This window comes from Acomys russatus, chromosome 9 (assembly GCF_903995435.1).
Source record: "Acomys russatus chromosome 9, mAcoRus1.1, whole genome shotgun sequence".
NCBI lineage: Eukaryota > Metazoa > Chordata > Mammalia > Rodentia > Muridae > Acomys > Acomys russatus.
Genome location: NC_067145.1, coordinates 33,045,039 through 33,057,211, shown reverse-complemented (window position 1 = coordinate 33,057,211; position 12,173 = coordinate 33,045,039). Strand labels below are relative to the sequence as shown.

General features: G+C 45.9%; 1 non-coding gene across 1 annotated transcript; it reads left to right on the top strand.

Moving 5' to 3' along the window:
- The first annotated feature begins 8,382 nt into the window (after positions 1 to 8,382).
- On the top strand, positions 8,383 to 8,491 carry LOC127194072 (U6 spliceosomal RNA). Its single transcript, XR_007831213.1, has one exon. It is a non-coding gene; the product is annotated as a U6 spliceosomal RNA (small nuclear RNA).
- Positions 8,492 to 12,173: the final 3,682 nt, after the last annotated feature.

The following is a 12,173-nucleotide window of genomic DNA, read 5'->3' as shown; positions in this document are numbered from 1 at the left end:
CATGCGAGTACAGTACTGTGGGCGGATGAGGAATGGAGAACCAGAAGCAGGCCCTCTTCTGGTACTCAGCTCTTTTTTTATGGGATCCTGGCTTGGCCACTTGCCTCATGTTCCCACAAAGCTCCAAGCCTTGCCATGTCCTGGAAATCAACAATGTAAGCCGAATCATGAAAACTGACATTCATGTTTATGCTCCTATTAGCATAGTTTGAAAAGGTGACCTAATTTTTAATTTTATTTTTATTGTGTTGTGTATGCTTGTTTGTCAGTATGTGCGCCACATGCATGCCAGTCGCACTCAGAGGCCAGGCTTGGAGTTACAGCTAGTTGTGGGATGCCCAGTGTGGGTGCTGGGAACCAAACCCCATTCCTCTGCAGACTTATAGCAATATTATAAAGTTCTGAACCCTTCCCCCGTCCCCCCCCCTAAAAAAAACCACCACCACTAACAACAAAATTAAGAGCAGTATTGCTGCACACTTTTAATCCCAGCACTTGAGAAGCAGAGGCAGGTGGATCTCTATACGTTTGAGGCGAGCCTGGTATAAGGAGTGATTTCCAGGACAGCCAAGGCAACACAGAAAAACCTGTCTCAAAAAACAAACAAACAAAACAAAACAAAAACCAGGGAAAAAAAAAGGCAAAGTTCTGGAAGCCCTGCTGTTAACAAGCATGGTCCAGGATGTCAGCTTGATGGATCTGGATAGCGTCTTCTGACCTGACCCTCCTACAGCAGGCCTCAAGGCTCTCACCTGCAGACACCTGTACAGGGAACCTGCACCCAGTCTGAATGGAAGTGCCTCTGTGAGCATCCCTCATAGTGATCCAATAAAACACTTCTGCTGGGTTGATGGTGCCCACCCCCAAATTCACTACATTTGAAACCTCAAAATGTGACCTTATGTGCAAACAGGGTCTTGATCTGGGGATGTAGTTCAGTGGAGAAGGTTCTTTCCTACCTGGATCCCCAGGACCACAAACAGCACATGAGGGGGTGTCTGCATAGGAAATTGTCAGTATCTTTAGATGAGGCTTTGTCTTAGAGGACCCTAAGTGCAGTGACAAGTGTGTGTCCATGTGACCCCTGCACTATCAGAGCACCTAGGCAGACCACTATGTGCAGCTTCAGGCTCCTGCAGATTCAGATGCTGCAGACCAAGGTAAGGCCCAGCTATCTTCTCTGTGACCCAGGCTTAGGGGAGATAGAGCAGTATCCAGGCCAAGAACAGCATGGAGTTCAGGAAGGGGGATAAATTATCATTGGCAACCTTCAAAGTCTGAGGACAATGGCTGGGGGAAGGGGAGCTATGCTGAGTTTCAGATAAGAACTGGATATGGCAGAGGAGACTGGGACACTGGCAGGTTTCCAGGTGGGTTATGCAGGTGTTCCTGTCTCCGCCAGGGAGGGCCTCAGCAGCCCATGGCCTAGGAACCTGCTACAGGAGACTCCAGCACAAAGACCAGGAGGTGCAGCCTATCTCTCTGAAGCCCTGAGGCAGGCACATAGCAAGGCACATCTGCAGCTGCTGGATGGCCTAGCCTGGACCTAGCCTGAATTCCAGGGTGCCATCTGGTTGATTCTGCAGGATATATGTCTTCGGCGCCAAATCACATCTCTTTGTAGGTGTGAACAGGCAGCTGAGGTCTGCTAGGCCCTGAATATGTAGCTCCCTCGTCCTTTCCACTCTTATGGGGACTAGGCAGTCTGCTGACATTGGCGGAAAGGTCCCAGGCCCAGCAGCAAAAGAACAGGACTGCTAAGGGCAAAGATTGACTCCGGACAGGTTAGAGCCTTGCTGGTCATGGAATTGGGTCCTCCTTTGCAAATGCACAACAGACTTTAAAACAAGTCAGTTCCAGGAAAGCACTAAGGATGGCTAGGCTGTGGGGTGTGTGGACTATTCTGAGAATGAGCGGTTGTGAGAATGCTTACTGTTGGGGAAAGCCTGGCCCGTTTCAAACCATCATGGACAGATACGGCCAGTTTCTTTTCAAACCACCACTGAAGAAACCAGGGAGGCCCCGCCCATGGCCCTCACTGAAAATGGGCCATGGAGCACATTTTAGCTCCTCTGTGGCTATCAAATTTGAATGTCATCTAGACTGAGACAAGGGGCCTCATAGGCCTGGGGCCTGGGTCTGAGGTTAAACTCCAAAAGAAAAGAGGAGTGCCCAGGCTTGGGGCCTTGCTACCCCTCTGCTCACTATGACCCTGGTAGTGTTCTCAGAACCAGACAGGGCTAGACATTGCTAGAGCTCACATGCCTTGTGACCAAGCAGGCCTGAAAATGGCAAAGCATCCTATCTGCATACCACTCTGCATCTTTCTACCCCTACAGGGCCAAATTCAGAGACCTCCCTAAGCAAGGATCTGCTTTGGACCTCAGCTTAATTTCTTTCTAGCACGGGATGGCTCCATAGAGAGAGCCTGTCTCCTAGAGTCACAGGGAGGGCAGGTTGTCACTGAGTTACAGTGTAACCCAGTCAAGGATTCACAGAAACTTCTATTAATAGGTGACCTTCTTTAGGCCTGGGGTTCTGCTCACTGCCTCCCTTACTTTGGGTTGACTCTGACTCCCCAGAAAGACACCCCCCCATCTGAGACTGAGGAGAAACATGTTGGAGGTAGCTTGGCCCATAGAGAGCATAGAGATGGACAAGTGGCCCCTTTCCACTGGGAGGCATCTGAGCCAGCCCAACAAGCCCTTATCACCAGGCCGTGGTTCTCACTGAATTTCTCCAAGACAAGGCTTTGTTAGGTTTCTGTGTTTATCACATAAAAAAAAAAAAAAAAAAAAAACCATGTATGCATTCTATTAACTAAAGTATCACATTTTATTGTCAGCTATAACTCTACAAATTTAGTATTTAAATGGTTCAAGTTTTAAGAACCGAAAGTTTTGCTTCTTTTGGCTAAAAATATTCTCGACCATACAGCAAGCCTCAAAGGCTGAGCACAGTGTCCCCCTCCACAAGCGATAACTCAGCTTGTGTGGATTGCTTTTGCAGCCCATGGAGCCAAGAAAATCCATCTTCCTACAGGAGAACATTTCTAAGAGCCGCCTTTGCAGGGGCACACACTGAAATTTGCCTATGCAGCCATGTCCTGGAGTTCTAGTCACACCGGTCAACAGTGGGAGCTCAGAACTAAGGGAAGGTGAGGTCCAAATGGAGGTAATGTAACTGCTTGTGGCCAGGAAGTCTCCATCCCTGTAGAAGGAGGGGCGCTGGCAGCCAACCAATGGTAGTGATGCAAAGTATGACACCTACTTATTCTACTCTGTGTGGTATCATCTGCTATATCCTGACAAAAGATCACCCACCTTCCTGTGTACAGAGGTGGGGTGCAGGTCTGAAGGGCCCTAATAGTATATGATGCATGCGGTTCACAGCCCAGTTAATAACAGGAGGAGCCTGAGTATGTCTACACAGTGCAATATTTATTATAAAGACACGTAGTGAGTGGTACCTAGCACGTGAATAACTGTCACAAAGAGCTTCCCAACAAGATGGAGTCCTCTCTCCCTGTGAAGTAACACAAAACAGGTGGATGTCTGAAAGCAAGACAGCGAAGGACCGTGGTCTCTCAAAGATGAACACCCAGCTCTACTAGCTTCTCAACTGCAGAGGAGCAGGAAGAACCACGCAGTGGTTTCCACATTGGGAAAGCCATGAGACCTGGGAGAGGGAACATCATAAGGTCCTTTAAGTGTTCCACTGAGTACAGTTCACGCAGAAAAAAAAAAAGGAGACATCTCATCCTAGAAGAGAAGGTGAGAGAAGGTCAGAGCGAGCAGGGCTGGGACGCCCTTCCCTGACAAGTCCAGGAGGCTCAAAATCCACTGTCACTGACTAAAACTGAACTCCAAAAGTGTGTGGCTTCACGGAGGGCATAGTCACCCTTAAATGAGCTCTACTCTGGTCTTATTTATAACTTAATAGCAAGCCACAAAAGGCCAAACTGTTTATAAACAATTATACCACAGAATAATAATACAGAATATAGAAATAGTCAACTCACATTTTCTGGAATCTAACCAGAAATATTAGGCAAAGCTGCAAGAAAATTTGACCTGTAATTAAGAAACAAACCAATTTACTGACCCAAGACCAGCAGAAGGGCATTTAAAAAGTCTAGCTGTTTGGAAACTACAACAATCCAACCAAATTTCTAGAGGTGAAACTGTGTACATGTGATGAACACACTGAGTGTGACAAGTAATAAAGAAGATGTTAAAGAAGGGAAGACCATGCACGTGAGGCCAGAGTTCTACTAGCTTTTCACAGGAAAGGATCCAGGGTGATCAGTGATGTGTCACTAATATGTTTAGAGCTGGGTTTCCAGAAGAACAGAAAGGTGAACAGATCTGAACTTGTCCTCTGGCCTACACATGCATACACGCATGCGCATGGGCATGCACGCGCATACACACACACACACACACACACACACACACACACACACACACACAGAGAGAGAGAGAGAGAGAATGTGAAAAGGAAAGGATATAAATGTATCATGGTACACTGTTAAGTGGAAATCTTAAGAGGGACCATAGGAAGGAAGTAAAGATCTGAACTTGACCTGAACACCAGGTCTGTACACCAGGTAGAAAACAGCCCCGATTAACAGACTTGAAATTCTGCACATATCTTGATCTTTTCACATGTATTTTAGTTGATCTTAAAATTCTAGGAAGCCGACTTAGGTCATGAGTTCAGTTTATGTCTCTGTTAGACTGAGATCACACTGGCTCTTCCTGCTTAGAGTTCAGTGCTGGTATGCAGCTCTGTCCCTAATTTTCAGCTCTCAGCTAAGAAGCCATCAGGCTGACCCCACTTCCCTAAGCTCTCTCTTCTCCAGCCTCTGGAAGGTCTCTTTATTTTCTGTAGACACAAGCTGCAAATAAAAGTAAGCTTCTATGCACGAGCTAGCAGTTTTACAGCACAGGGTTTACTATATAGCCTGGACCCTCCCTTTTATAATCTTAATTCTTTTTTTTTTAAAGATTTATTATTTATTATATATTACACATACAGTGTTCTGTCTGCGTGTATGCCTGCACGCCAGATCTCATTATAGATGGCTATGAGCCACCATGTGGTCGCTGGGAATTGAACTCAGGACCTTTGGAAGAGCAGCCAGGGCTCTTACCCTCTGAGCCATCTCTCCTGCCCCTATAATCTTAATTCTTAAGCCTTGTCCATGTTCCAGACTCAGGTGCCCTGTCTCGGCACAGCACTACACAGTACATCTGTCCCTCTTTCTGACACTTCTCTTTACCCATGCAGCCCTGGAGCTCATCTCTTTCTGGAGAACCTTGTGTTTGTAAGTTCTGGAAGCCAGAGGTTGGGTTGGCAGTGAGCCATCCCTTGGTCCCAGGGATTCTGTGTGCCCTGAGGGTCACTTGACATGAGTCAGGGCAACAGCTGGGGCTATAGGCCATGGGCACATGTTCATTCCTCTATTACCTGTTCTCATTTCTCCACCCTTTTTCTTCTTCTTCTTCTTCTTCTTCTTCTTCTTCTTCTTCTTCTTCTTCTTCTTCTTCTTCTTCTTCTTCTTCTTCTTCTTCTCCCAGCTCTCTGAAAGCAGGAGGATCTCTGTGAGACCTGGCTCCCTTTACTAACTTTTTTCTTCTCCCTCCCTTTCAGCATACATTTGTATTGATGCTCTTTAAAATGCACCTTAAGCCTGTGGTCATATAGAAGCTATCTGACTCTGCCTGGAGCTCCTTTTCTAGAGTCACAGAGCACTGAAGGCTGAGAGCTCACTCAACTGTCCCAGAGATTAAGAGGCAGCACCATAGCATCAGTCACATAAAAACTGGGTGGCAGCTGTTGAAGAGACACTAACTTCATCAGGCTGATGAGGTGGCCAGGCTTTCTTAGGTATTGGACACGGGGGTTACAACCTGTGCCCTAGTCAAGTCTAGCCACCAGTCCCTCATCAAACCAATAAAAAGCCAAATTAAAAGTAAAGATGAGATGTTCCTGGCAGGGGAAATCCGAGAGACCAGCCAGACGAAGGTGCTGAAGCAGCTGCTGGTGCTGCAATCCCTGGAGTGAGGTGGCCTCCGCCCAGCCCGCCCCGCTGGACCAACCTGCCCGCTCACCCCCTGCCGGGCCCGAGGCCCACCCCAGCAGCCCACTCCCTTCCTCAGCTGCCCCAGAGGAAGCACCCAGCAGGGTCTAAGGCCGCAGGGGAGGAGGTTGTAACCCGCTGCCTCTGAGCCCTGCTTTGACGGCAGAGGCTACCCTGATGTCCTGAGTAACTGTGCCATTGTGCCATTGTGATGCTGTGAGTGTGTGTGTGTGCAGCCCCAATAAACCTATGGTCCTGTCTGGCAAAAAAAAAAAAAAAAAGTGGAAAGCAGAAAAAGACTTATTCAATGTGGCCACATTGGCTAGAGGGACAAAAAGACCCAGCAACCTGAGGTGAGATCAAAGTGCAAACAGAGAACTATTTGAAATGAAATCTCTTTCTAGAATGCAAGTTCTCTCTCTGGCTGGCACCCTTTCTTTCTAGAATAAGATTCCTGGTGAAATTTCCCACTTAGGGAGGGTCTGATGTTTAATAGTCTGATAGTCAGACCAAGAAAGGCAAATGTTTCTTCAGAGTATCTACATTTCTGCCAGGCTGGTTATGGCTTTAGCATGGCAAATCATATGGAGCCCTGTGTCCATTGTTAATGACTGTTCCACCTGGCTCTGCCCTCTGCAGCCTTTACAAAGCCAACATGCACACACACGTGCGCACGTGCACACACACGCGCGCATGCACAGAGAGGCAGAGACATTGAGACGGATATGGAGAGAGAGAGAGATCATGTTTCTTTGCTGGCCAACAAGAGGATGGCACTTGTGTCCTGGCTTCTGTGGTAGCAAGCCAATGGATGTTGTAAAGAAGGGTCTGGCCCTCTCAGCCCACAGTGCTCAGCCACCTCACAGAATTACAGAGTCAGCAGTGCAGAGAGGCTGCAGCGACTCATGGCTGTTTTGTAGACATTCCATGTGAGTTCAAGCTATTGCTTCCCAAGCTCCTCTGCCGCGTTGGGACACTTTTTTCAGTGTCATTTCTATCCTCTGAAGGCACCAGTTTTGCCACTATGAGTTCAGTGTCTTCCAATCCTTTCACACGTCGTTATCTTCCCCTTTGGCTTCTGCTTAATAGTGTCTCAGCGTGCCCCCTCTGAATATGTTCATTTCCGCCTGCTGGAGGCGTGCTGCATATCTCACAGACTGCTCAAAGGTCTGAGGAGGGATGGTTACAGGCCTGTTCTTTCTCTAGGCTTGGATGATAAATAGATCATCCCAATTCTTAGAATTTTCCCAGAGCACATGCAAAACCCAACACTGTAGTCTCCAGAATATGGGTCAGGTTTGCGCACACATTCAGGTTACATATCTGGGAAGATGTTGATTTGCCAGAGGAGTCTATAGCACCCAAAGCCTAGGTGAGAAGGTTTGTGATATCTTTTCTGCCTGCCTAATTAATATAGTTTGTTTCTGAATGGTTGTTAAGAGGGTTCTAACCGAGCTGTGTTAGAAACTACTAGCTCTGCCTTGGAAAGCCACAGTTATAGAAGAAGAGGGGGCTGAAATCTCACTTTCTGGTCCAATCACACCTCATAGTTATCATCTGGAAACAGGTGGAAAGGAGATGTGGCCAGATTGTGCTGGCTAGTTTTATGTCAACAGGACACAAACTAGAGTCACTGGAGAGGAGGGAGCCTCAATTAAGAAATTAAGTTCAACTGTGTAGGCAAGCCTGTAGGGCATTTTCTTTATTAGTGGTTGATGAGGGAAGAACCGGCCCATCCCTGAGCTGGTAGTCTGGGTTCTATAAGCAGGCAGAACAAGTCATTAGGAGCAAGCCAGTAGACAGCATCCCTCCATGGCCTCTCTATTAGCTCCTGCCTCCAGATTCCTGCCCTGATTTTTGAGTTCCTGTCCTGACTTCCTTCATTGATGAACAATGATGTGGAAAGTGTGAGCGAATAAACCCTTTCCTCTCAAGTTGCTTTGGTCATGGTGTTTCATCACAGCAGTAGTAGCTCTAACTAGGCCAGCCTTACAGTGAGGGTACTTCCTACTTTGTTCTGATAGAATTGGTTGTTCTTCTTCTAATGAATTTTCAATGCACTCTATGGCTCTTCCTAAGTTTGTAGGCAAACATGTAGAGCTTATCAGGTCCAAGCCATTTAATAAGAAACTAGCATAGAATTTCAGGTGTTTGTCACTTGTAAGAGTTTTCATATTAGTGTAATGAGGGAAAATAACCTTTAGCTAACTTCAAGCATTAAAAACAACCATCTAGAAATAATAAACATTTCTGTAGCTCAGCAGCAGCATGCTTCTGCAGATAAAAACAATTTTTGCGTGCTCGCTTCGGCAGAACATATACTAAAAATTGGAACGGATACAGAGAAGATTAGCATGGCCCCTGCGCAAGGATGACACGCAAATTCGTGAAGCGTTCCATATTTTGCAGAAAGAATCAAATGGTATATACTCACTTATATCTGCATACTAGCCCAAGGGCATGTCCCACGAAAGCCTTCACTTACCAGGAAACTGGGACAGAGGGGAAGGCATCCTATTGGGACTCTAAATGAGAGACGCATGGGAGAACAGCAAAATAAAGGATCCAGAGGGTCCTAGAAATCTACAAGTAGAACAATCTGATAGGCAGATTTGGGCCCAGGGGTCCCGCTCAAACTACGGCACCAGCCAAGGACAATACAGGAGGTAAACTTTAAACACCCCTTCCCAGATCTAGCAATGGTCAGAATATTCTCCACAGTTGAGTGGAGAGTGTGATACGACTTTCTCACATACTCTGGTGCCTCACATTTGACCATGTCCCCTGGGAGGGGGAGACCTGGTGGCACTCAGAGGAAGGACAGCAAGTAGCCAAGAAGAGACTTGATACCCTATGAGAATATCTAGGGGACGTAATCCCCCTCAGGAACAGTCATAGTGGAGGGAATAATGGGAAAATGGGGGGGGGGGAGGAATGGGAGGATACAAGGGATGGGATAAACATTGAGATGTAACAAGAATAAATTAATTAAAAAAAAAAAAAGAAAAGGAAAGGAAAAAAAAAAAAAAACAATTTTTGCATTGTGGACAGTAACTACCTGAATGGGAAGGCAGGACGATTACAAGGATCCTTCACTGTCCATTGGTGACTTATTTTTTTATTCTTAAAATATTGTTATTTCAGGGCTGGAGAGATGATTCAGTGATTAAGAGCACTGGCTGCTTTTCCAAACGTCCTGAGTTTAATTCCCAACAACCACATAGTGGCTCACAACCATCTACAACATAATTTTATGCTCACTTCTGGTATGCAGGTGTACATGCAGATAGAGCACTCATACACATGAAAAAAACACATTTTTTTAGGTTTTCGAGACAGGGTTTTGTTTGTGTAGCCTTGGCTGTCCTGAGTCACTTTGTAGACCAGGCTGGCCTCGAAACTCACAGCGATCCATCTGCCTCTGCCTCCCTAGTGCTGGGATTAAAGGCATGTGCCACTACGCCCAGCTATGAATAAATAAATCTTTTTTATTATATTTATTTATTTATGGGCACCATGTCATGCATATGGAAGTCAGAGAACAACTTGTAGGAGTTGGTTCTCTCACCATATGGATCCTGGGGTCAAACTCAGATCATCTGGCTAAGCAGTAAGCACCCTGTATTCAGTAAAACCTGCTGAGCCATCTTGCTGATAACTTAAAAACTTTAACACTACTGAGTCAAATGTGGGTAGATCCCTATATGACCCTAACTGAAGACTATATACCTGAAGTACATGTTTGCTTTCATCATTGTCTTTGTTAAAGAGCTGTTTTACTCCTTTGTCCATTTAGCACAATCAGGAGGAGGAGAAGAGGCGGGGAAGGTGATGAGGAGGCGGAGGCGGAGGAGAAAGAGAGGAGAGAGAGAGAAGAGGAGGAGGAGGAGGAAAAGAGGAGGAGGAGGAGGAGGAGGAGAGAAGAAGAAGAAGAAGAAGAAGAAGAAGAAGAAGAAGAAGAAGAAAAGAATAGAGACCAGAGACCATTGGTATGGTCTGTTATTCTGCATAATTGGGCAAAGTGAATCAGAAAGACCATACTTAGAGGCTGGGAGGCCAGCAGTCACTTTCTTCCTCTCAGTCTTAGGACTCAGATAATTATTATGTGGGAACAACAGTATAGCTGCATCAGGATGGCTATTGGGTTTCTTTCCTCCATGCACAGCAAGAAAAAGATGAGTTGTGCAGAGCCTGACAAGTGGAGAGGTCTGTGATAGGCAAAGCTCCCAGAATGAAAATGAGGACACATGGTCTACACCAGGGCCATTTCAGGCCCAGTGATTACTGTAGTGAGTTCCATGTCAGTTGTCTTTAGACCTATATGCTGAACAGAAGTATTTTGTTCCTGGTTCCATATCCAGCTTCTCTATCGTCAGCTGTTGAGTCTGCGCCCCATGTATACAGAAAAGAAGATGGATTGGTAACTGTTATGCAAAACTTTTCTCTGTAAATTCTGACTTAAAAACAAGAAGTCATTATAAGACACGCCTAAGCCAAAGAGCAGACTTTCATTTGCCTCGATTATAGTCTTCTTCAATGATCTAATTCTTAAAAAAAAATAATAGAATGCCAACCTATAAATGAGGACGCTATATAAAGAGGGAATCACATAGGGAAACACAGGTGGGCCAGAATGAGAGAAGGCAAAGGCCCCAGCGTGCAGAAGCCTGGTCAGAGAAGTGTGTGGCAGAAGACACAATATCCTGTGCTGTGGCGGGGGATGCTGAGGCAGGGGCAGGTCAGAGAACCACAAGCTGTGCCGCCCCACACCGGACCTTAATGAAAAACTTACTGAATCTCTAGGCAGCAATGTGATGCCCACCTCAGGTGAAAACAGAACCAGCAGGATGCTGACAGGGCAGTGCAAGAAAAGCAGAAGAAAAGGAAAGGACCTGAGGAACGAAGATGAAACAGCATATTGCCATATCATATAAAGGCAATTTAAAAATCAGAATAAAAAGAAAATGCACTGATAATTGGAAAGGAAGACAGAGTAGGTAAGATGTTGGAAGCCTGGGGTGGGGATTTATGAAAAAGTCTATAGATGGCTTTACTAGGAGTACATTTGAGTGCATGAATCTAATGCCGAAGGCATGTGTCCAAGGGTAGCATTATAATTCCTAAAGCTCTAGAAAGAGGCTATTGCTGGGCAGCTATTTCCTTTGAATTAAAACATGTCCTCCCAGAAGGAAGTTACTAAAACTCAGGAAGCTAACTGAAATTAGAAAGTTTAGGGAGCTCATGAAATTCATGAAACTTTGGAAACTCAGAACGTCATAAGATTCACAAGGCCCCAGAATGGTTATAAAAGCAGTGAACAATTGGAGGAGATTCTCCAGACAGCTAAACTGCCTGCAGGCCCTGCAGAGAATTCTAAGGATACAGCTTTTGTGAGTCATTACCCGTGCTGGGGGGTGGGGATGGGCTTTATAGCTTCACCCCTCTAAGCACCCTCTCATGTTTTTTGTAAGTAACTCCAGTAAGGCATAAGTAAGGCAGGCTTGAGTGGAGTTTCTTTGGTCTTTCATAGTAACCTGTCTGGGAAAAATGGATGCTTCTTTGTGTCTCCCCAGGAAAAATTTCACCACAAAAGCCCTGGAGCTGTGGGCAGCAGGTGGACCAACAGTTTGGATCCTGGAACGTACTGTGTACTTGAAACAATGTGTAAGCATGTGCAGGAGAATGAGGCCACTGCTTTTCCTGAATGAATAGTGAACACGAGCAGCCGGTGCCTCCCATCCCTTGTCTGTAGCTATGGCAGTACACCTCCGTCCATGAGGTACTTGGCTGAAACTAGCAAGATACTGTTCTCCTAAAGTTTGCATGACGTGTTTTAGTGTGTTAAGCGGTACCCTGAAGGGCCAGCACAGGTGCCTGCCTTCTCTTGTTGCTCTTGACAGAACAGGCTTCCCTAGCAGTGTCTATGAGAAGATTTGAAATGACTCTAAGATCTAAAGTGGCCTGTTACTTTACATTTTGGTAGACCTTTAAGGACATCTTTGTCCCTGGCTGATAATGACAGAAAAGGTTCAATATTGGTAATATACGTTTTCAAATTGTATCAGGAAAAGTCACAAAGGGGTGGTTT